Source organism: Cupressus sempervirens, chromosome 7, assembly GCF_028749045.1.
Source record: "Cupressus sempervirens isolate cs-2001-9-10 chromosome 7, ASM2874904v1, whole genome shotgun sequence".
In the NCBI taxonomy this organism is placed as follows: domain Eukaryota; kingdom Viridiplantae; phylum Streptophyta; class Pinopsida; order Cupressales; family Cupressaceae; genus Cupressus; species Cupressus sempervirens.
In genome coordinates, this window is record NC_143124.1 from 699,844,632 (window position 1) to 699,870,132 (window position 25,501).

The 25,501-nt window shown below is 32.0% G+C and overlaps 1 pseudogene; it reads right to left on the reverse strand.

Moving 5' to 3' along the window:
* Positions 1–343: 343 nt before the first annotated feature.
* LOC149549140 (glycosyltransferase family 92 protein RCOM_0530710-like) overlaps positions 344–25,501 on the reverse strand; it is a 68,318-nt pseudogene continuing 43,160 nt past the window's right edge.

The following is a 25,501-nucleotide window of genomic DNA, read 5'->3' on the forward strand; positions in this document are numbered from 1 at the left end:
TTATGGAGGAAGGAACTTAGAAGGAAATTTTGGTGAAAGAATTAAACTAAATAATTAACACTCCCACTTCTCCTACATGTTTTGAAATAGGGCTTATTTTTGTGAAATATATTATGGTATGATTATACTATTTTCCTTAACAATTGACACATGATCTAAAATATGGCTTTTGGTGTAATACACCAATCCACCCTATTTGCCTTTTGGATCAAGTTTAAATTATCAAGTTTACACCTAGGCTAACAAATTAACCATAGAATACCAATATATTTCTAATAGTTGTTATTCAAGAGAACTAAAAAAGTAAACATTATATGTATAACTACAACTCTAGTTTGGAAGTTTACTCATTACTCAAATAAACCACCTTGATTGTGAAATGTTTCAGTGTCATATCATTGACCTAATATAATCTATGTTCCTAATCATGCAGCTTAATGGCCTTATTGCCAAGACCAGGAGTTCTATCTTGAGAATCAATATTCTTAGACTCAGTCCAATCCACAACATATGTCAATCCTCTCCTCCTAAACTTTCTCTTAAAATTATTCCATGATTAATGTTTATAGTGATTTACCACTTCCATTGACACTTCACATTCAATGTGTCATATCCCTTCTTTAGCTAGTAGTGTACTACATTAAGAAATGAGGGAGAGGAATCTTCCAACATAAGTATGGACTTTAATGTTTTCTATTTGTTCTCTTGGCAAGTGTACCCTTGGGTTACTCCTCTCTCAATGTGCTCACTTAGCCCCAATGGCACATAATTCCTACACTTCAAGGAAATTTTCTCTATTCTCCTCTATGAATCTACACTCAAAACCAGGTTCAATAGAGCCCCTAAAGTAAGATTCTTTCTACTATTGGGTTCTACTTCCTAACCATCCACTTTCTTATTCAACCAAGAATGAGATAATATAAACTCATCCACATCAGTATACACCATCCACTCACACTTTTCCCTCACCATGAGAGCATAGTGTGAAAACCCTAATCCTTGTGTCTTGACCCATGTCCATGCATATCTACTCACATTGTACTTTGACAACCTACTTTCAATAATGTGTTCCAAATTGTCTTCATTGTTATTATCATATAGAAAAAAATGCTCCACACCAAAATGGGAATGGTGTTGAAAAGATATTGTTAGAAGTATAGAACCTATCATGGAATAATCATTATTTTGTCAATGATGCCAAACTTGCTACTTTCTAGTGAGAAAAGTGCTTTTTGGTTTGAATGCTATCATTTGTTGGATTGATGAAGAGGATATGAAAAGAGAAAATAACAAGAGAACATAGAGAAATGTTGAGTTATTTAGTGTATAAAGGAGCACAAAGACCAAGTAAGACATTGATGATATTGTGTATTGTTTATCTACTTAAAGCTAAAATAAATGGTTACTTTAGCTAAGATAAGAAGAAATATTTTCATAAAGAAGTGTCTACCAAGCCTAGTTGAGTAAATAATGTAGGCCAAGCAAATTCTAGTTTAGGCTGCCCAAAAAGTTAGTATATGTTGACCATCAGTAAAATTTAGTAAATGATGAGCATCAAGGAAATAACAGTAGTGACCAAGCTAAGAATATGTAGTTAGTTTCAAGAAACCTAGTGTTGGTTGAGCATCAAAAGATTGTTATTGTTGAAGGAATAATGTAGATGTCGAGTGATAGTAAAAAGTTTTAAATTAAAGATTTAACAAATCTAAGCTAACTAATTTGATTTCTTGAATTTTGTGAAATGTGTGGAAGATAACTATGATAAGATGGTGGCACAAAATTCAAGATAAACCATTTTGAGGAGAATTCAAGGAAGTAGATGAAGTTTCTAGAGGAACTAAAATTGAAAAGTGGGTAGATTCATTGAATCTTACCTAACCCTAAAATGAACAATTTTGTTTAAAAAAAAAAAATTCTAAATTATCTATTTATAGAGATAGTAGGCTAGAAGAAAAGGTTTTTATGTGTGAGAACATAAGGAAGATAGTAAGTTTAGTGTATTTCTTCATTTGGTGGCTAAATGTAAGAGACTGAAATTGGCATACAAAGAAAGAAGGCTTAAGAGGTTGAATGCTTGAAGGGTAAACAAGCTATTAGAGATGAAGAGTATGAATGCCAAATAGAATGGAGGACTAAACTAAATATATATAATCTACAAGTGAGTTGTACTTTATTATCAAATCAAGTCTCATTATTACTTTCTAACAACTATATTAGTGTGGATAAATCCTTTTCATTAAGGTTGACCTAATAGTCATTTGTAAATCCATTAACTAAGTGACATTCTAATGGAATGTTGTAAATTCCTCTAACAAGGCCCATTCCTAATAGTGTAATTGAAATCTTTTAACCAGATCACATTTAATCATACATATTGTAACCTTTAACAGGGTTGGCCTTTAATAGGGCATCACTTCAAAAGAGTGAAATTGGGTAGCATGTTACTAGTGGTTTTTCCCAAATTGGCTTTCCACATAAAATCCTTGTGTCAAATTGTGTGAATGAGTCTGTAGCATTTCATGTTTACATTTTTGCAAAGTTATTTTGACCTAAGATAGTGACCTACTAAGTTAAGGTATTGTATGATCTAATGGATGCATGCATGTTATGGGTTTATGGATATGAATGTGTTAAGTAATGAATAGTTTAACCTCACATTTGAATCTTGTATAATTGATTCAACTCCCCTCTCAGTTATTTTAAAGAATTCCAACAATTTGTATCAAAGCATTCGTGCCTATTAGGAAATAATTTGAAGATACTATAAGCTAAGGATCAAGATGTATAGAAAGGAGGTTCCTAAACTAAATAAGGAAAATTTTCCTACATGGCTAAGTTTGATGAAGCTACATCTACGAGCTCTTGGAGACTATGCACAATCTACCATCACCACTAAGCATTTTGATCCTATTGAAGCCCTTACTACTAATGATTTGAAAAAGAAGAAAGAACACAATTAGGTAATGTTAGAGCTTGCCTCTACCTTAAGCTATTTAAATTTTAATGACATCAAAGGATGTAATTATACTAAGAAGATATGGGATGCTATAGAGATAATTTGTGGAGGAGATAATAAGTTTTAGAGAGACAAAGTTGAAACTCTAAGAGAAAAGTTCAATGACATGAGAATGCAAGAAGGTGAGACCATAGTCTAGTATTGCACAAGAATGAAAGATGTTCTGAATCCTATCAGAGGAGAAAATGGTTTTATTGAAGATGAGATTGTGATCATCAAAGTATTGATTGAACCCTACTACTTATCTATGCTATTATAATCTCTACCATACATCAACTAATGTGTATTCTTGGTAGTAATCTAACCCTTGAAGGATTGATGGGTAGACTCGCTACTTTTGAACTATTAAATTTGGATAATTTTAAAACTAAAAATGTTGAATCTACTTTCAAAGCTAAACTGTCACTGAAAGAATCTAAAGAGAAAAAGAAAAAGATCAAGCATGTTTCTAGGGATAGTGATATAGATGAAGATGATGTAGAAGATCTTGAAGCATTTTTGGCAAGGAGATTTCATAGAGGCAAAGGGAAATACAAAAGAAAGATATTTATCATGTGTTTCAATTGTAATGATGTTGGAAATATTGTCGCTAGGTGTCCAAAGAAGAAGAACAATAGAAGTGGAGATAAATATGGAAGTAAAGGAGATGAGAACAACAAAGATTTTAAAGAGAAAGAAAATAAGTGTTGCTACATTGTTGAAGAGGAAAAAAAAGATGGATCTAATGACCATAATGATTACTATGAGAATGATTCTGATGAGAATGAGGCAATTGCATTGATATCTTATGTGAACAAAAGTCATATATGCATCATTAACAGTGGATGTTCACTTCACATGACTATAGATAAATTTAGGTTCATTACCCTTGATTACTACAATGGAAATAGTGTTAGATTTGGTAATGATGCACCTTGTCTAATAAAAGGTAAAGGATCAATCAATTTAATAGAAAAGATCATGTGTGACAATGCTTACTATGTAGAAGGACTTAACTATAAGTTGTTGAGTGTGTCACAATTGAATTGTCTAGGTTGTAAAGTTGAATTTGATAATAAGAAAGAAAAGATCTATGACATTGATAGAAAACTAATTAGAAATGGAGATCACAATAGAGATAATCTATTTTACCTTGACATGAATGATGTTATGTGTCTTGTAGAATTTTATGATGTGTGGCTATGGTACTATGAGGTTTCTACACATTTATGGGAGGTAGTTGGCTGCTTACCACAAGAGATCCTATGAGGCCACTACCAAAAATATGTGTATGATCACTAAATCTCTAGCCATGAATCTATTTGGCATAGATCTCCAAGTTTGGCTTTCCAACCTTCACCACCAGAAGTAGGTTAGAAACAATTATACTACCTAGGGAGCTCAACTCAAGGCCTGCCTTCACTAATTGGAGGATGGAGATCAAGCTTGCAAGGACTTTTTTAATGCAGTGAGGGCTCACTATTCTACAGTGGGGATCAAACACATTCAAGAGGGTCAACACTCCTTCTGTGAGCTTCTCGACATTCTCCAATCTTTTGTTTGCCACTATGAAAAATTTTTCATGGCACAAGGTCCTTCAAAAGCCTAGAATCAAGCCTTGCATGCTTTTTTGGATGTCACTCCTAGAAGACTCACTACAGAACAATATGCATTTTGTGAGCAAAAGCTCACTTTAGTGGACCTCAAGGAAGATGTCTTCTCCATGATAGATGATAAGGCCCTTGGATGTGTTGGTTTACCTTGGAAATTTTACAAAACCTTTTGGGATGAGATTGGACTAGACTTGCATAAGGTTTACCTTGAGGCCTACAATTCTTCCTCTCTAGTCAATATTATTAATAAGGGGAATATCAAATTCATACCTAAGATAGGTGACCCTGAAGATATATGCAATTGGAGGTCCATCACTTTGTTGAATGTCTCTTACAAGATCATTTCCAAGGTTCTCTCTCTTAAAATCTATCATCTTCTTCCTTAGATCATTTTCCCTAAACAGACAGGTTTTATCAAATCCTATTATATCCTAGACAATATAATTGTTGTGTGGGAAGGGATGGAATGGGCTTAGAATTCCAAGCAATAGGCCATCTTTCTCAAGATTGATTTTGCCAAAGCTTATGATCAAATTGAGTGGTCTTTTATCCTTGCAATTCTTTAGGGGCTTGGGTTTGGCCCTACTTTTCTATAGTCATTCTAGATGCTTTTTGGGGATGCCTTTGCTTGCATTTCTATTAATGGCCACTAGTCTTAAGCCTTTATTATTTATCGTTCAATTTGAAAAGGTTGCTCACTAGCACCTCTTTAAATGTGTTGGAGGCCAAAGGGTTTGGGTATTTTCTCGCAAATGCCATCTCACAAAGGAGTGTCCATGGTATTTCCCTCCTATATTTCCCTAATTAGCTTGTGAATGGCCATTTTGTAGATGAATCCTTCCTCACTCTCATTTAGGATGAAGAGAATGTTTCCTTCAGTTTGCAATGTCTTGACACATTTTGTCTTGCTTTAGGATCTCCTATTCAATGGCACAAAACCCTTTGCTATAGGCAGTTTTCCCTTCCTCATCATGCTTGGATTGGGCAATATCAATGGAAATGGGTTTAGCATGGAGAAGTTTTTCATTTTCTAGGAATTCCTTTTTCCTTCCAAGCCTTAGTTGTCAAGCTTTGGAATGTAGTTCTTGCAAGAATAGAGAAGAAGCCAGAGTATTGGATCACCAAACCTCTCTCCCTTGTGGGTAAATTCTAAATTTGTTCCAAAGTGTTGGCCACCACTCATGTGTACTATTCCTCTTACTGGACTCCTTCAAATGCCTCTTATCTCAAACTTGAGCACCTATTACATGATTTCCTCTAGGCATTAAATGCTTCTCAGTAGGGCTTTCATAGAGTTGCCTGGGATTTTTGTTGTCTTCCCAAAGAATCTAGTGGCCTAGGCTTGTTGTCCACCTAGAAGAATGGTACTGCTTTATGTACCAAATGGATGATTTTAACTTTTTCTAAAAATGAAGCTTGGAAGATTTTCTTAAGAAATTACATTTCTTTAGGCTTTTGATTCACCAACTAGCCTAAAAGGGGATTGGTTTTCACACCTTTCTTGTCACCACTAAACCTATCTAGATTTAGGGAACTTTTTTTACTAAGAGTATTTAGAAAGCTTAGGAAGCAGTTAAGCCCTAGTGTTGGTGGGTTGGTAATGGGTTCAGAGATGGGCTCTCCATGAACCAACACAATCTCTTGTGGTCACCATTATTTGCTATCCAAGGTGTTCCCCTGGCTAAGGTACATGGGGCTAGTACTCTATATTTTTTTAAACATGGCATAAGAACCCCTAAAGATCTTTTCTCTAGATTTACTATGAGCTTATGGTCATGGGAGGATATGAAAGTACAATACCAACTCACTTGTCCAGATAGATTGACTTTTGATCTTCTAGTTTCTATGGTGCCTCCACATTTGTTACATAAAGTTGGCATTCAATCTTCTTGCCCTTTGTGGAAAGATTGGAAGTGGTATCTAGACACCTCAGTAACTAGCTATAAATGTAGGTTGGGCTACCAATGGTTGGTTCCTCACTTGCCCACGATTGAAATTCTCAACCAACAATGGCATTTGTAATCCTCTCACCATACTTTGAGTAATAGGTTCTCTACTATGTGGCAATCAATTACTAAGCCTAAAATTGCACATTTTGCTTCGTGTATGCTTTTCCAGGGCTTGTCTTTGGGCCCCTGACTACAACACTTGGGTGTTCCTAACCCCTGTTGCCCTTTTTGTGGTCAACCAAAGACTTTTTTGCACATTTTTAGGTTCTATAGATAGGCTTAGTGTTACTGGCAATGGATCCATGATCTCTTTTTCCCCTTTCACTGAGAACCTTTCTTTTGGCATATGGTTTTTCTAAGTGACAATACTCATATACCCTTCAAGTACTCATAGATATGGCATGCTTTTAGAATGGAGATCTTATTTACCATTTTGAAAGATTGTAGTACAGTTATTTATGCTAACAACACAATTGACATTAATGTTTTTATGTATGCTAAATTACGTATTTATAGCAATGCCATGTTGTAAATTCAAGTACAAATAGATAAAGTTGCTCTGGAGGTGGCTCACCCATAGGAGTTTTTGGCTCATTAGGGAAATTCCCCTTGTATGGTTGCTCATGTTCTGCCAGATTTGGTCTCTGAAAATCATACTCCTTGTACTCACCATCGAGGATGTATCAATTTTGCTTGCCACTCTCACACACCTCAGTCGCAGTTGCATCACTCTCCCAACAATGGTGCTTTTGGTTAGTCCCACTCTTTTGGATGATCTTGTAGTTGGCACTAGTCTGCCTTGCCTTCTTGGAGGTTTGGCTTGAGGTGGTCCCCAATGGCTCCTCCTACTACTCCTACTACTAGTTAGCCCTCCATGCACTCCGACCCCAAGTGGGTGTTTCCTTAGTTGGACTTAGCCATTTCTCTTCCTAGGCCTAAGGGAGAGAAAGATGAAGATAATGCTACTACTACTGATGATGGATGGGCTCCCCCTAAGTCATATATTCACCCCACCCTTGGGTGGGGCTCTAATGATAAGGATCCTCCTCCTTGGTTGGCACTGCACTGGTAGCTTGAGGATTTTTAATGATTTGTGAAGTTATTTTTTGATGAATAGTTGATATTGGGCGTTTGGCTATATGAACTCGTGGGGTGATCCTATTTCTCCCGACCCCTTTTTTGTGAATATGTAACTTTATTGTATTTTTTTTAATATAAGGAAGCAACTATTCATCAAAAAACAAAACTTAGTCTATATTAGTAACATGAAAAGAGTTAGAGGTTTTCCAAACTAAAGAAACCTGATAATGTAATTTGTAAAAATTGTTAGTTAGGCAAGATGACAAAATCTAGTTCTAAATGTAAGATTCACTCCTCTAAAATAATTCTAGAATTAGTTCATATTAATTTGTGTAGATGAATTGATGTGCAAAGATACAAAGGTGGCAAATACATTATCCTATTTGTTGATGATTATTCTAGGATGATGATAGTTATATTTTTGAAAAAAAAATTGATGCTTTTCAATTTTTTAAGTGGTATCTTGCAAGAGTTGAAAAGGAGACTATAAAAAGCTTGAAATGTCCGAGATCTAACAAAGGTGGGGAATTTACATCAAATGAGTTTGAGATATTTTGTAATGACAAAGGAATCAAAGATAGACTTCTACAGCTTTGACCCGTCCACAAAATGAGATTGTTGAAAGGAGGAAAAGATTTGTAATGCGCTATTTTGGAATGTAGATGATGGAGAAGAATGTTTCTTTGAAATTCTGGAGATAATATGTAAGTACAACTATTTATACCTTAAATTAAGTACAAGTCAAGAAAGGTACAAATTCCACACCTTTTGAACTATGGTATGGATACTCACCCAATGCTAAATATTTTAAGGTATTTGGAAGAAAGTGTTACATTCTTAAGGATAAAAAGAATGGTAAACTTGATGCTAAAATTAAAGAAGGTATATTCCTAGGCTATTCCACAAGAAATAAACCTTATAAGTGTTTAAATACTAACACTGAAAAAGTTGTGGAAAGTGCAAATGTGAAGTTTGATGAATATATAGAGGTACATGAAGCTGAACCTAAGAAAGAATTTGTAGAGTAGAAAACCTTCATATACTACTATGAAGACATGAAAACTAATGAAGTTGTGAACCAAGGTGTGAATCAACAATAACAAGTATCTGTGATTGCCAAGTCACATACAATGGATATTGAGTTGCATTCAGGAAGTGAGTTGCATTCAATAGCTGAGTTGTAGATAGAAGCCAAGGTGCATTTAGACTCTAAGATTATTACACATGAAAGGAGTTTCAATTTACTTGATAGAGAAATACATGGTGATTTTGAATTTGATAGACCCATTGAAGAAAGAAGAGCAAAACCAAGACTATCAAAGTATGTTAGAGGACATCACCCTATTGAAAAATTTATTGGAGATAAAAAAGCTAGACTGATGACAAGAAATAGGTTGAGAAGTGATACATGTTTGTTGAGCATGCATGAACATAAGTTAGTGATGGATACATTAGAGAATGAAGACATGAGTAAATCCATAAAAGAAGAGATTGATCAGATTGAGAAGAACAAAAGATGGACTCTAGTACCTAGATGAGGGAACAAGAATGTGATTGTAACCAAGTGGGTATATAGAAATAAACTAGATGAGAATGGTGATGTCACAATGAACAAGGAAAGATTAGTTTGCACGAGGTATGCACCACAAGAGGGAATTGACTATGGAGAGACATTTTCCCTAGTTGCAAGATTGGAAAGAGTAAGAACTTTCCTTTCTTACTCTACATACAAAGGTTTCAAATTTTATCAAATGTATGTGAAGTCAAAATTTTTGAATGGTATACTAGAAGAGGAGGTTTACATTGAACAACCAGAAAGATTTTTTGATTCAAACAACAAGAACATGGTATGTAGATTACACAAAGTTTTATATGGTTTAAAGAAAGCCTCAAGAGCATGGTATTAAAGGCTTCATAATTATCTTGTGAAAATTGGCTTTTAGAAGTATAATGATAAAAACAATCTATACTTGAAGATAGAAGGAGGTAAAAGGATTTTACTAGTTGAAATTTTTGTTGATGATATCATATTTGGAGGAAAACATGCATTGTGTAAGACATTTTCAAATGAAATGAAGAAAGAATTTGAGATGCCTATGTTTGGAGAGATAATATTCTTTGTTATTTTGCAAGTATATCAAATGAAATATGGTACTTACATCACTGGGTCTAAGTATGTAAAGGAAATATTGAATTTTTTTAGTATGGAGGATTCAAAACTTGTTAGCACTCCTAAGGTTATAGGACACAAACTATCCAAAACTGATGATTCTACTTAAGTAAATCAAACATTGTACAGGTTTATGATTGGTAAATTATGATATGTAGTACATTGTAGACTTGACATTGCACTAGCTATTGCAATTTTTTTCAAGGCTTTCTAAAAATCCTAAGGAGAATCATTTGATGGTTGTTAACAAGATCATGAGATAATTGAAAGGAATAGAAGTCTATGGTCTAAACTACAAGAAGAATTATAAGTTTGAATTAAGAAACTATATAGATTGTGATTGGGTTGGAAACATTAATGATAGAAAGAGTACAAGTGGTGGAGAATTTTTCTTAGGAAAGAGATTGGTCACTTGGACCAGTAAGAAACAAAATTATATATCTCAATCTACTCCTAAAGCTAAATATGTGGCTATTATAGTAAATTGTACAAATTTGTTATGGATCAAAAAACTTCTCAATGTATTGAAGGAAGAAATTATTGAATTGGGGGTACTTTATTGTGATAATATAAGTGCTATAAACATATCAAAGAACCCTATGATGCACACAAAGACAAAACACATTGCAATCAAGTATCATTACTTTACAAAGTTGGTTCAAGACAAAGAAGTGAGAATGGAATATGTGAATAAAAAAGAATAGATAGCTGATATATTCACAAAATCTTTACCTAAGGATGCCCATGAATATCTTAGAGATAAACTAGGGGTGATACCCCTATCCAAAGATACTTAAGAAGAAAAAGTAGTGCTCTACATCAACTAAGTTGAATGTCATATTTTAAATTTTGGTGTAGTGGATCTTACTTTAGGAGCTATACAAAGTAATGAAGGAGCCAAATTGATTGTATAGTCACGTACAAGTGTTGGATACAATTGATTAATTGTGTCTTGTCCTTGATGTTACACAAATGTTATATCAGTTGATAGTTAGTGCAAGCTGTGAGGTCCCTCCTCTCATGTACTTATTAAATATGTATCTCTCTATTAAAACTATTGTAGGAGATTAGAATGGCTATGAAATAATGTTTTATGGTTTAGATGTCCTAATAAGAACTGAGATCCTGATACATTCATGTTTTAAGATTCAATGATTCGAGAACAAACTATGTTATCTCGACTAGTTAAACATTAAAATTTTACTAACGATGATACGAGGCATTTTCACTTGATGATAAGGGTGTTGATTTTGATACCTCGATGATTAATTTTTATGTTCTAGATATTTTAGTATTCCTTAAATAGTGATGTTTATGATGTTATGTATATATATGCCTAACAATGGTTATTCTAGTATTTTAATCAGAATTAATGAATAAGATATGTTATATTGATTATGTGATTTTCGATGATTAAATGTGAGTAGAAATGAATTAAAAAGTTAATTATATGAAAGATTCATTTTTTGATTTATGTAACTATCTAGATAAGTTTTGAATATATGTATGTGATTTTCTTGAGCTACTGATGTGTGCAATGAGTGTGGAGGATATTTATTAGTCAGGGAATCTAATGGAGAAAAAAAACTAAACCCTATGCATCAATTGTGGAAACCAAGGTTGATTCTAACAAAAGGCACAAACCCCATTGTTCATATTTTATTTGTACTAAAGATTGGATGAATGTATCATTTTGTAATCAATAAATGTTAATGTTTGTAATAGTGATTTTATAGTGTTGCTTGACACTTGTGAATTGTATATACATTCCAGCATGATAGTTAGGATTAACTAAGTAACCTAAAGATCTAAGTCACACTAGGTTAGTGACCTTTTGCTAATTAGTTACTAATCAAGGTTAATTACCCTAATCAAGATTAGCGAGTAATCTTGTTTTTGAAGGTTGTTAGAAAGTCTTAAAAATTCCTAACTTTTGATTGGTCCCTAATTAATCATAAAGGCCTAAAATCATGAAATCTAAGTACCCAAGGGGTATGGATATGGGTTGGGGGCAATTTCCACCCCGTAGCCCCTTTTGTTGACTTTTATGGTCACTCAAAAACAACATTTTTGATTTATTGCGAAAATTGAATAATTTCATCATGGGTTGGATAACTTTAACTCCACCTTGAGGTTAGCCTATGTCTAGTTGAGTTAGAAGACTCTAAATTTTTTAGGAAAGTGGGAGAGTTATTTCTTTTTTGAGTGGTTGAGTTTAGGATCTTATTTAGAGGAAAATTTGAGAGGGTTTGAGTGTTCACCCAACCTCTAGTTTTAGAGTGGAATTCAGGTTTGAAGGAGAAGAAGAAGGAAGGGAATGCTCATCTCAAATTTGTTCAATTGCCATAACCCAATTTTATAGATAGGAATCCTTCACCTCATTTTGTTTATGTTGTGTTTCATGTTTCAGTTTTATTGCATATGTATGTTCATGTGTGTGTTGAGTAGGTTTGGGAGGGATTGAAATAGGTTTTCTTATATGGTTTTCCTTTTGTATTTTTCTCTTTTCTTCAAACGGTTTGTATGGGTTGTATTGGTATTACTCACCCTCAGATAGGGAAAAAGTGGCCATGTACGGGAGGAGGTCTTTACTTGGACTCCAAGAGTGTAGAGTCGCTTCTCAGGATGAGAAGATAGAAAGAGAGTAAGGTGTTATGGGCCCCTACTCGTTAGCACAAACCATGTCTTGAGGTTTGGAATTTGAGAAGTGAAAGTTTGAAAGTCCTTGTGTTATCAGCCTTGAAAGGGCATCTGTAGAAGAACAAAATTTCTTAAGATTTTAGCCTCGAAAGGGCATATGTTATGGTGTTGTGGCTGACATCTCCTGTTAGAAAAATCTAGCATCTCCCAAGTTTGGTTCAATGAAAAACCTATTGTGCAAACTTGGATGGAAGTAAATGATTGATTGTGTCTTCATGTTAAAATTGTTTGTCATCCAGTTAATTTTGCCCTCTCCATGATTACCATGATGTGTTGTAGAAATTGTAATAGTTTCCCTATTGTGGAACTAAGCAAAAATTTCAAAGTTGTATTTAAAGTCAAATGTTGAGAGATTTCCCTTTGGGATAATGATCCTGTTGTAAAATTGTGATTGTTCAACTTATTGTTGAAATAACTACGATCTCGGGTTTTCTTCCTTGGTTCTTTCCCAATGGAGTCCTTGAACCAGATGATTGAAGAATAATAATAAGAATGGAGTGCTTTCCATTCATATGTTATTTCTTGTGATTCAATTTATCAAAAAATGGATACAATGATGCTTTACCTTTCTGTGATATTCTTAAAGTTTAAATTTGTATTCATGGATTAAATCATAATTAGAGGAATAATGATAATGGAATTATGAAAAATTGATTTCAAAACTATGTTAAAAAAATTCAAGTTTATAAATGGCATTTTTGTTTTACATGTTCATAATTATCAAGAAGTATAACATTCCTATTCGAATATTTAAACAAAACATTTAAACCCGATGTTATAATCAACTTAGGAAAACTAAAATGTCTCCTTTGGTTAACTAAATAGATTGAATAACACAATACTTAGAAAAATAAGGGACTAAAAGAATTATATATTCCCCATGTTATGATAGTATAATTTGCATTCAAAGAAAATTCTTCACTTAGAAAATATAAGGGACTTGAAAAAAATTAACACCCCACCCAAAACAAAAAACTCTCTAGAAATTGTATTAGGAAAGAAATTTATTCCTCCTTTTGAATAGAGCATATTAAGAAGATTCTCTTAAAGTATCTTTATTTGGATTTAATTAATAACATAAATTTAAATTAAAAGAAAAATATATGTATACATAAAACAAATATTTTAACTATCCTATGTATCCTAAGGCTCACCTAACTGCCTTTTAAACATAACTCCCTAGTCCCAAGAGTGGGCACAGACATGCGTGACCAAGGGCATATTGAAAGAAAATGACATCACCCCACCAACGCACCCACATGCAAATTTTGTCACACTTCATCATTGGCTTGAGCAGGCGTATAAAATTTTCAAACCAGGGGGGGGGGGGGGGGGGGGGGGGCTTCCTTATCATTGATGGGATGGGCCACCCACGAAATCCTCATCCTCCCCAAGCGTAGCCTCACATCAGCTTTGGAAAAAATGGAGAGAGAAAGGGGGGGGAGGGGGAATTTTCTTTGCACCCAAATGGAAGAACGTTGATGAGAGGAGTAAGGAAAGTGGGGAGGTAGTTGGGGTTAGGGGATGCATTGGGAGTAGGAGATGGGTCAAGCTAGCGGGTGGTATGTGTTAGTGGATAGTATGGGTTAGTTACGGAAGAGTGTTAGTAAAGTTAGTTTATATTTTATTTAGAGTGTTGGTTAGTGTGTAGGGTGGGGATGGTTAATGGGGTTAGGTAGATAGGTTAGTTTTGTTATAATTTTATTTTGTTAGTATAGTTTGGATTATGTGTTCTTTAATTAGGTTTTTTTTTAAATACTTTCATAGTAGTATAGTTATGTGTTATATTTAATTTATAAGATTAATTAAATTAAAGTTAGTAGTCATAAGATTAATGTATGTTAGTTTAGGATTGGGTTGAGTTAGATGATAGTTAAGGGTTTAGGTTAGTTTATATTTTGCATAGAGTTTTAAAATTAATTTGTATGCATTTTTAACATTAGTATATGTTAATATTAAAAATTTGTTTTAAGTGTTAGTTAAATATAGTTAGTTGTTAATTTAGCTTTTAATATTAGTAAAGACTTAGTTAGTATCCTTAAATTAAAGTTTTATAATTTATTTTAGTTTTAGTGTAGTTAGATTTTCTTGCTAAGTAATTTGGAGTTAGTGTATATATATTTTTTAAAAGAGATAGATAGTTAGTGATTATTTATTTCAAGTAATTTTTAAATTTGAAATAAGATATGAGAGTTTTATCTAGTAGTGTAATTTTTTATATTAAGTTTGTTAGAAAAGGTTATAAAGTTAATTTATTATTTAGTAAAGTTTTATGTGTTAGAATAGTTAGTATCATTATTGGTTAATATGTTGTCTAAGATAAGTTAGTATATTTAATCTATCTTAAAAATAATTTAGATTTATTATGTTTAGTGATTATATTGTCTTTAAATCGAAAGTTAGTGTTATTTTATCTTAAAATATTGTAGATTAGTAAAGGTTGTAAAGTTAAGTTAGATTATTAGATAATATTTCAAGTGTTGAATATATATCTAGATAGTTGTTTAGTATTGTGAGTTTAGGACAATATGATTTATTTATTTTAATTATAATATACTACTTTAAAATTAAAGTAATAACGAAACACATGTCGAAATCAATTTAGTAATGAATGTTCAGATTTAACGATCTTTTCATACTCATTGATTATAAACTTGCATGGAAATGACAAGACATCATTATGAGATCCCATATCTATTTCTCATTATACCTATACTTTAACATGTGTAAATAAACCTATCAAACTTAGTGTTGTTATTAATCTTTAAAAAAAATAAAAACTGTTGGTGTGTTTTTGCTCCAATTTTTGGGCATGACAAATGCTGAGTTCATGTGGTCAATGAAGACATTTTTCCTAGTCTACTGAGCTTTCCTGAGTGTACTCTATACAAAAGACAGTTTCTACCAAGCTCACTTGAGCATTAAAGGAAGTTGAGTAGAAAGGAGTGTTAATCAAGCTCACTCAATTAATGAAGGAAAATTTAAACAGAGTTAGTGCTAATCGAGTTCACTTGGTCACCAAAGGAATTTTGCAAGTTCTTAGTGTTAACCAACCTTCTATTGATTAACACAGGGAATCGCTTCAAAATCAGTTTCTATCGAGTTGGGTTGGCTACCAAAGGATTTTCTTATTTTTGCATATAAAGCTTAATTATTTTACTATGAAGCCTTGCCCTAACCCATCATAGCATAGTTGATACATTATTATTTTGATACTCATGACTAAATATGTCAAGATAGTATTGGTTACACTAAACATTATTATGTTGTGTGATGTTTTATTTTACGATGTTTAAATATGTTATCTAATTTTTTATGAGCATGTATACTAATGATATAGTACAGAATGTGAATGCAAAATTAGAACTTTGATTAATACTTTGATTATGTAATTTTAATGGTTAAGAATATGAGTAAAAACAAGATAAATGACTAGTTATTTGAAAGATGAACATTTTAATTTATGTGAGTTCCCTAATAAGTTATATATATGTATGTATGTATGTATGTATGTATATGCATGTGATTTTCTTGAGCTATTGATATGTGCAATGAGTGTGCAGGATATTTTTGTTGAGAAATCTAATAGAGAAATGGAACTAAACCCTATGTACCATTTGTGGAAACCAATGTTGAGTCTAACAAAAGATGCAAACCCCATTCTTCATATTTTATTTGTATCATGAATTGAATGAATGCATCATTCTATAATTAATAAGTGTTAATATTTTGTAATAGTGATTTTATAGTGTCGCTTGACACTCATGATTCACATATGCATTTCAACATGACAATTAGGATTAACTGAGTAACCTAAAGATCTAAGTTGAAATAGGTTATTGCCTTTTTTACTAATCCATTAGTAATCAAGATTATTTACCCTAATTAAGATTAGTGATTAATTTGCATTTTTGAGGGTTGTTAGGAAGTCCAATTTTTTTTAGCATTTTGATAGGTCCCTAATTTGTCCTAGAGAGAAAAATTCATGAAAGCTAAGTACCTAAGGGTTATGGTTATGGGTTGGGGGCATTTCTCACCCCTCTAGCCCCTTTTGTTGACTTTTATGGTCACCAAAATATCCTATTTATGCTTTATTGCGAAAATTGAATGTTTTCACCATGAGTTGGATAAGTCTAACTCCACCTTGAGGTTGACCTTATGAAAAGTTGAGTTAGAAGTCTCTACAACCTTAGGCAAGTGGGTGAGTTATTGCATTTTGAAGGTAGTTGAGTTAGTATCTTATTTAGAGGCAAATTTGAGAGAGTATAAGTGTTTACCCAACCTCTAGTTTTAGAGAGCAATTTAGCATTGAAAGAGAAGGATAAGGAAGGGAAGCTCATCTCAAATTTTTCAATTTCCATTACCTCATTGTGAAGGTAGGAACCCATCAAGCTCTTTTGGTTCATATTGTGTTTCATGCTTAAGTCATTTTGTTTGCATATTTATGTTTGCTTGTTTTTTGAATATGTTTGGGAGGGCTTGAAATGGGCTTTTTCTTAGATATTTTTCCTTTGTATTTTGCTTTGATTTTCGAAGAGATTGTATCGGTTGTATTGGCATTACTCACCCTCAGATAGGAAAAAAGTGGCTATGTATGGGAGGAGGTCTTTAGTTGGACTCCAATAGTACAAAGTCTCTTCTTAGGATGAGAAGAGGGAGAGAGAGTAGGGTGTTATGGGCCCTTACTTGTCAACACAAACCATGTGTTTGAGTTTTGGAATTTAAGATATGGAAGAACAGAAGTTCTTGAGTTTATAGCCCTAAAAGGACACCTATTATGGTGTTGTGGCCATTGTCTCCTATTGAAAAAATCCACCTTCTCCCTAGTCTGGTTCAATGATGAACCTATTGTGCAAACTTGGATGGGAGTGAATGTTTGAAATTATCTTCATGTTAAGTTTAGTTGTCTCCTAGTTAACTTTTGTTCTCTCCAAGATCACCTTGATGTGTTGCAAACTTCATAATCATTTTCCTATTGTGGAGCCAAAAAAGAAAATCATAATTTTTATTGAAATTCAATTATGTTGAGAGATTTCTCCTTAGGATAATAATCCTATGTAAAAATATTATTTTTAAAATTGTTGTGGAAATGGAAACAATGTTGGGTTTTCTTCTTAGTTCTTTCTGAGTGAAGCCTTTGAATTAGGTGGTTCAATAAAAAAAAATTGAGTAATATTCTTGCATATGAGATTTTTGTATTTTAGTTTTGCATATGTTTACTTGAAATCAGATGTGATGATGTTTTTACTTTATTGTGGCATTTTATACTTTGAAATTGCATTCACTTGATTAATATTATTTGGATCAAATGATGAAATATAATTATGTAATTATAAGTTCAAAATATATTAAAGAAAATGTAATGTTATGATTGGGACTTCAATTTATTTTTGTGATTTCTAGGAGACAAAATAACCTTACATTATTATTTAAAAAATTATTAAAGTCGATGATTATAATCAACACTAGCGAAAAGTAAATAAATAATATTGCCCTTGATTAAATAGATATGTTTTGCAAAAATCTAATTAGTAAAAAAAAATACACCCTTGTCAAAAAAAAAAAAAAACTTGCTTTCTGTAGTGCCTACCCTCGTTTACATCTTTCTAGATACATTGTTGCTATCATGGTTGAACTTTGTTAGACTAGTTATATGTTGATAGTTATTAGCATTATTTTGAGACTATTAGATTTTGTGCTATGGATTAAGTTGATATATGATGTGATTACTTAGACTCTATATTTCATGTATGCATGATGATTATTACATTGCTTTCAGTTATTGATGATGATTACTTAGATGGTTTATTATCACATGTGTTTTCTTATGGATACTTATCCCATACTTGCATGTGTATGGTGTCGTGTTTGTTTCTTATGTATGGCATTTCTAATGTGGTTAAGGAAGGGAGTCATAGTCACCTGCTAGTCGGGATCTACATGATGCACCACTTCCTGCCATTGCTTGTTTAGCTTTGCACACACACACAACACACACACACACATATATATTGTATGTACATGCATGGTTTTTATGTAGGTTGCAGGTACTGGGTATCAACTTCTCTGAATTGCCAGGATGAGCGTACCCTATCACACTATCTCAATGGCAAAAGAGGGGAGATAAATTTTGGAGTCCAAATCCTAAACCCTTAAACCATTTGTCCTAGAGATGTAGGACAAGTATTTTAGATGGTTTACCTTCAGAATGTGTCAGATGACATAATTCGTGATTCTGATCTTTTCGACTGATTTTGTATGGATTGTTCTATGATGGGTTTTCATATTTTATTTTAGAGGTCTTTGATGATTTTTTTATTAATTAAGTCTAAAATTAAAAGATTTAATTAATAATTTAATTATTTTGGAAGAATTAATATAATGTCATGATATTTTGATATTTTGATTTTAATTAATTTAATGGGGAATTAATTGAGAAAAAGAATTAAATGAAAGAAATTAAAATTAATAATAATAAAATAATAAATAAATAATAATAATAGAGATAACAAAAGAATTAAAATAAAAGTTGTAAGTCTACCTAGGAGTAAATGCACATCTTGATTGCACATATGTCTACAACACAAGAGTTAGCACACAAATTAAGCACATGGTGTCTACAAACTGGTGACTCATCTAGAAGGTTGGAAAAAGCTTCTGCTTAGTTGTCAATGTTTATCTCATTTTCTGGTTGTTTCTAGAGACATTCTAGGTGCTTCTTGAGAGTTCTTTATATTCAAGTACTCTTAGAAGCTCAGGGAATGTGTTTGGAGGACCCCATTCCCTTTGAAGACAGCTAGTAGCCGAGCCTGTTGTCACAAGTACTGTGACTATCGTCACAGGCTCTGTGACAGAGGCAGGACTGCACGACACTGTCACTTGACAGCGACCTCGATATGCAGGTCGTGGCATGTACAATATACACTATTTTTATATTAATGTTGATAAAAGATATCATACAATTTGAGAATCAATTTCATATGTGAATATTAAAAATTGTTATATGTTAATTTATATATATATATGTATGTATGTATGTATGTATGTATGTATGTTTATATATATATGTATGTATATAAATATATATAAATATATATATATATATATATACATATATATATATAATGTTATTATATATATGTATGTATATATATGTATATTTATGTATGTATATATATATATATATATATATATATATATAATATTAATGATATTTTAATATCCAAGTTAATTAGATTTTAAATAAATAATATAATTTTAAATTAATCAATTTACTTAATTAGAATTTAGTCTAAATTTAGGTTAATGAGAATGTTAAAAATGAAATATTTAAGTTATTATTTTGGGAATTCTCAAGAGAAGAAATTGAGTTATTTGAAAAATGATAATTCATTACCAAAATATCGTATAACATATATTCCCAGAACATTTAGGAAATTGATTTAATGGGTTATGGGAAAAGTACTTTTATCTATCAAACAAATATACGGGTTAGGTAAAATGTGCAAATTTCTCCACTTAATATCTAAATTTGGAAACAAACACTAAGACCTCCACACTTAAGTCAACTATGTAATTTTAGCAAATCAAAACATGTGCTTGCATTTTGTGTTTTCTCTATGCTATCTATTTTGGTTTTTTTTGGGTTGACTAGATTGTTGACCAGTTATAGGATGTCTACCAAAGGCTCAAGGGTTATGATTGTGATGTCATGATGATGTCTTTTGATCTCGATCTTTTTAAACTCAACCATGGTTATGTGAGGGCATGCTGATTGATATTGTCTTCAGTCTTCTTGTGTAAGCTGTGATATATTTAACCTTTTATGAGTTATCGATCAATTGTATGGAATTGATCTGTTTATCTGATCTTGATGATGTCATGTTGTGACATGTTTTGACTTGAACATTTTGGAGTCTTTGATTAGTATTACTTTGAGATACTTTTTGGTTGCTTGTTGAGAACCAATGGATATTGTGATTGCCAGTGATACCTTCAGTTGCCAATTGAGAACTGTTGTGGTTATGATTATCAATGGATGCTTTTTAGTTGCTCATGGAGATTTGATGTTCTTATTGTGGATTATCTTTCGGTATTTTTCTAGTCGCTTGTAAAGGACTGTGGTGATTTTGTGATTTATGATTCCATGAGCTTATGGTAGGTTATCTACTTGTACTGTCAGGAAGTGGCTTGCAATGGGTGTCGGAGCCCTAAGAGGCTGCCAGGGTAACTCATTGTAAGTTGTTTTAATAAGTGAAAACATTACACCTAATACTGACTTAATGAACCTAATAAGATAATTGTTTGTTCTCGCCCATGCCTCAAGTGCTAGTACAGACTAGGATGGGAGTAGAGAGAATGCTTGGTTGTGACCTTACATTCCATAGTATGCCTTGTCTGTATGAGAGGGTACTAATGGCTGCATAGGGATCACTGGGGCTGGGGTCTATTGGGAGACTACCAGGGTAACTCTAGCATGATCTGTGCGATGACACTTTTCCACTTATATAGTAGGTTTCTTACATGTCTTTGTGTGCCTTTGGGATTAGATGTTGGTTTGTGATTGGAACCTTTGAGTTAGTATACTTTTAGGATTCCTGGACGTAGAGAGTATTGTGCTATGTGATTTGATAACCTATTTGGGACTTGAGATTATCTCCTCAGCGTGGTGGGAGTGGACCATTTAGGTTCCACGCAGTTGGGTGGTAGTGCTTTTTCACTCTTACCATTTGAGATCCGTCTGAGACACCATGGCTGATGCATTCTTGATTATGATGGTGGACATGTATCCTTATATCAATGATTTACATATGTTAGATGATGTTATCTTATGTTTTTATCTTACATGTTAGATTTCTTTCTGCTTATGATGCAATATGATTTAGGAGTGACATTCCTACTATGTTAATACTAATGATCTCTTCAATGATTTAGAATGTTATGCATGGAGGGATGGCTAGGACCAATGATGGTCTAATGATGCTATTTACAGTTGGGAGGAACCGTGCACTTATTTAGTTATGTTTGTGATATATGGATATCTTTAATGATGGATGTTTATATCTTCTATGATGATATATCATGTATGACATGTGGTTTTGTTTACTTACTACACTTGCATCATGGATTAGAATAGGATGATGTACTTTATTCCCACATATGTATATTCTTTTAAGCCTTTCATACCCTGTGGCATGTATAGTAGATGATTGAGCAACCAGAAATGTAATTTAAGAGCATTGAACTTTTCATTATTATTTTATGTGGATGTAGTATTAGATGTAATCATTAATAGTTAATTAGATGTGATTCAACGTTAAAGGATCTATGAAGAATGTAACCTTTTTATGTAAGTTTATGTTTACTTTCACTTGAATTGTTGTTATTACTTCCGCTATCATGTGTGTGATGTAGATGGTTTAACTTTCATGTTTTAAAAAAAAAAATGCTACCGAACTTAGTGAAACTTTAGGTTAATTCTTTGGATCCCTTGGTGGGGCGTTACCCTTTCAAAATTAACACTTAATAAAAAAAATGAACTTGGCAAAAAAATTTACTCCCCTAGGGAAAATATGCTCTCTAGAGTTTGTATGGGGAAAATTAAATAATCCATCATTTTGGAATAGAGAATCTCAAAGATTCTTCAAATATCCTTTTTGGACTTATTACATATTATTTACTTAAAATAAAAACAAAACAAAACAATTTTTTTTTTTTTATTAAAACAAACATATAACTATCCTAAATATCTTAAGAATTCTACTTTAAAACATTCCTTATCTCCATGTTTTCTAGTGCATGGGAAATCCTCATATCTTTGCTCATAAATGCATCTCCTTGATGCCAAGTTTGACTATGGAGAGAAGGCGAGTAAAAGTTTTCAAAAAAAAAAAGCAAATGATTTAATGTTTATACTTTGGTCATCTTTTTGACAAGACAACACTATCTCCTCTTCATGTTTGGTAGGTGTCCAAGGAAAGAGAAAAGTTAGCATTTCTTTTGGCTTGCTTGGTCAACATGCCAACTCCTGGGAAAACGCATAGGTTGGTAGAAATTTTGTTTGGGGAAATGGCAAAGTTTGAAATTTAGTGGGTTAGTTTAGGATTAGGTAGTTAGTATTTTAAATAAAGTTTTAAAATTTAGTTTTATTTTTTCAGTAAGTTAATTATTATGTTTTTTAAATATAAGTTATTTTAGTATAATTTAGTTTAAATTTTAGTTTGTTTTATGATTAAAATAATTAGTTTGTTTTTAAATATTAGTATATTTTAATATTAGAATTTAATTCAATTTTAGTTAAATGTAGTTTAGTGTTAGATTTAATTTGTAAAGTTTAATACATTTTTGTTAGTTATTAATTGTGTATATATATATATATATATATATATATATATATATATATATATATATATATATATATATATATATATATATATATATATATATATATATATATATATATATATATATATATATATAGTTAAAGTCTAGTTAGCATTTATAAAGTATAAAATAATAGTTAGTGTTTTTAAATGGATTTTTCTTTTTAGTGAAACCTTATTTATAAATGTTAGATGTTAGACATGGTAAGTGATTTAAATACTTCTTTTTAAGTTTTATGTATTTAGATTTTTTTTTAAAAATTTAATGGTATTAAATATGTTATGAATTTTTATGTTAAATTTTAGTATTTAGAAATGTTAGTCAGTCGAAGTTAGGACTCAATATTTTTTAATTAAACAGTCATTGGTATTTTTAATAAATTTTTTAGTAATATAATAAATGTTGAATTAAATTAAGCAATAAATGATTATCTCTACATGTGGATTATAAAATAAAATGAAGTAATAATGTGTTAGATCTTTTAATTAATTGAAATTGGATTGTTTAATTTAATTAATCAATTTAATAATGAAAGTTTAATTTAACGATTTATTCCTAGATAATGATTATAAACTTAAATAGAATGTCAAGTTATTGATAGGAGAACATGTTATGTCTTACATTATACCTATACTTTATCTTGTGAAAACAAATATATCAAACTTAGTGGTGTTATTAATCTTTATAAAAAAATTTACATGTGTTTTTGCCCCTATATTTTGGGCATGACATTTACCTATTGATTCTAGCCAACTGAGGTGATGAATATTCGCTATTCTAATTTGTATTTGAGCCAACTTGACAATCTGAAAGGTATAAGTAAAAGGTCAACTTGTGATTTCAATGAATGTGATGTGTGCAAGTTGAATAAGTTGAAAAGAGATAAGAAGAGGAAGAAAACTTGAAGGATAAAAATGTATCCTTATGGAGCAGAAAAGTGTTATTCGGTCAGGAAGGATCAAGTATGAACCAGAGAAGAGATTTTTAATTAGCAATTCAATTACATCACAATTAGGTCATTTCATGGTTACTCTCTAACCATTGTAGCAGTGATCTAAAATCTCTTAACAGAGTTGGTTTAAAAGCCATTTGTAAGCCCTCTAACAAGGTGACAATTCCTTTGAATTATTTCAAGACCTTTTGCAAGGCCACTCCTAATAGGGTGATTAAATTCTTTAATAGGGTCACACCTAATAGTGTGTTTTTTAACCTTTAATTGGGTTGGCTCCTAACAGGGCTCACTTTAGAAGAGTGAAAAATAGTAAATAGTTACATTGGTGGTTTTTCCCAAATTGGGTTTCCACATTAAATCCTAGTGTCTTATGTGTTCATGTTATTTCCTTCATGCTTGAAAGTGATTTTTGATATCATCTTAAGATTCATTAAAGTAATTCACATTCTACATTTACCAAGTTACAACATTTTCTTTGTGTTTACCGAGTAACAACAGTAATCTATTTTATCAATCTAAATTTTATAGTTGACATCTAAGGGATCTGGGATTTATTTTAGTGGTAACTAATTCACCCCCCCTCTTAGTCACTCCTCTTATATTTCCAACAATTGGTATCAGATCTTTGGTGCTTGTAGAGAAGATTTCAAGGATGTAAGCTAAAGATCAGGATGTCTTACAAGAGAGAGATTCCAAAGCTGAACAAAGATAACTTTGCAGCATGGCAAGGACTTATGAGGCTTCATCTAGCTACCATCAATGATTCATGATGCAAATATCTTGATGAAGAATATAAAACTCTCGCTCGAACATTATTAGCTAATGTCATTGCTGAGAAGGAGAACCATAATATCATGATGATTAACATTGCATCTACTCTCAGTTATGCTAAATTTGATGAGGTCAAAGACTATAACTAGTTTTTATATATGAAACAAGCTAAAATAAATCTATGGAGGAGATGACAATGTAAGAAGAGCCAAAGTAGAAAGCCTTACAGAATAATTTGATCAAATGAGGATGAGAGAGGATGAAAATGTTGCAAAATATGTGGAAAGAACAAAGGCTAGTGTTAGTGCAATCAAAGCATCTGGAGGAGAAATCAAAGAAGAAACTATTGTAAGTAAAGTTCTTAGAAATTTTCTTCCTATCTATGCAATTAGAGTATCTTTTATTCAAGAAAAGAGATGTTATCCAAATCACAAGTTAGGTTTGAATATCTTAGTAGAAATATTGATAGCTTTTAAACTAAACAATTTTGAAAACTATGTCCCTACTTCAAAGAATATAGAATCTTCATTTGAAGCTAAACTCTTACTCAAAGAAAAAGGAAAGAAAACATAGACAATCAATCAGAAAGTGAGGAAGAAATTGAAGAAAGTTCAGACAATGATCTTGAAATTGTTGAAGCTTTACTTGCAAAGAAATATTCTAGGTGCAAAGGAAAGTACAAAGGTAAAATCCCTCTAATATGTTTTTCTTGTGAAGAGATTAGTCATATTGCTACTAGGTGCCCAAACAAAGAAGACAAGGAAGAGAAGAAAAGCCACATATATAAAGGCAAGAAGGAATTCAAAGGTCACAAATCCTACAAAGAAAAAGGTAAGAAAACTTGTTTTATGGCCAAAGATTCTAATAATAGTGAAGATGAAATAGTTT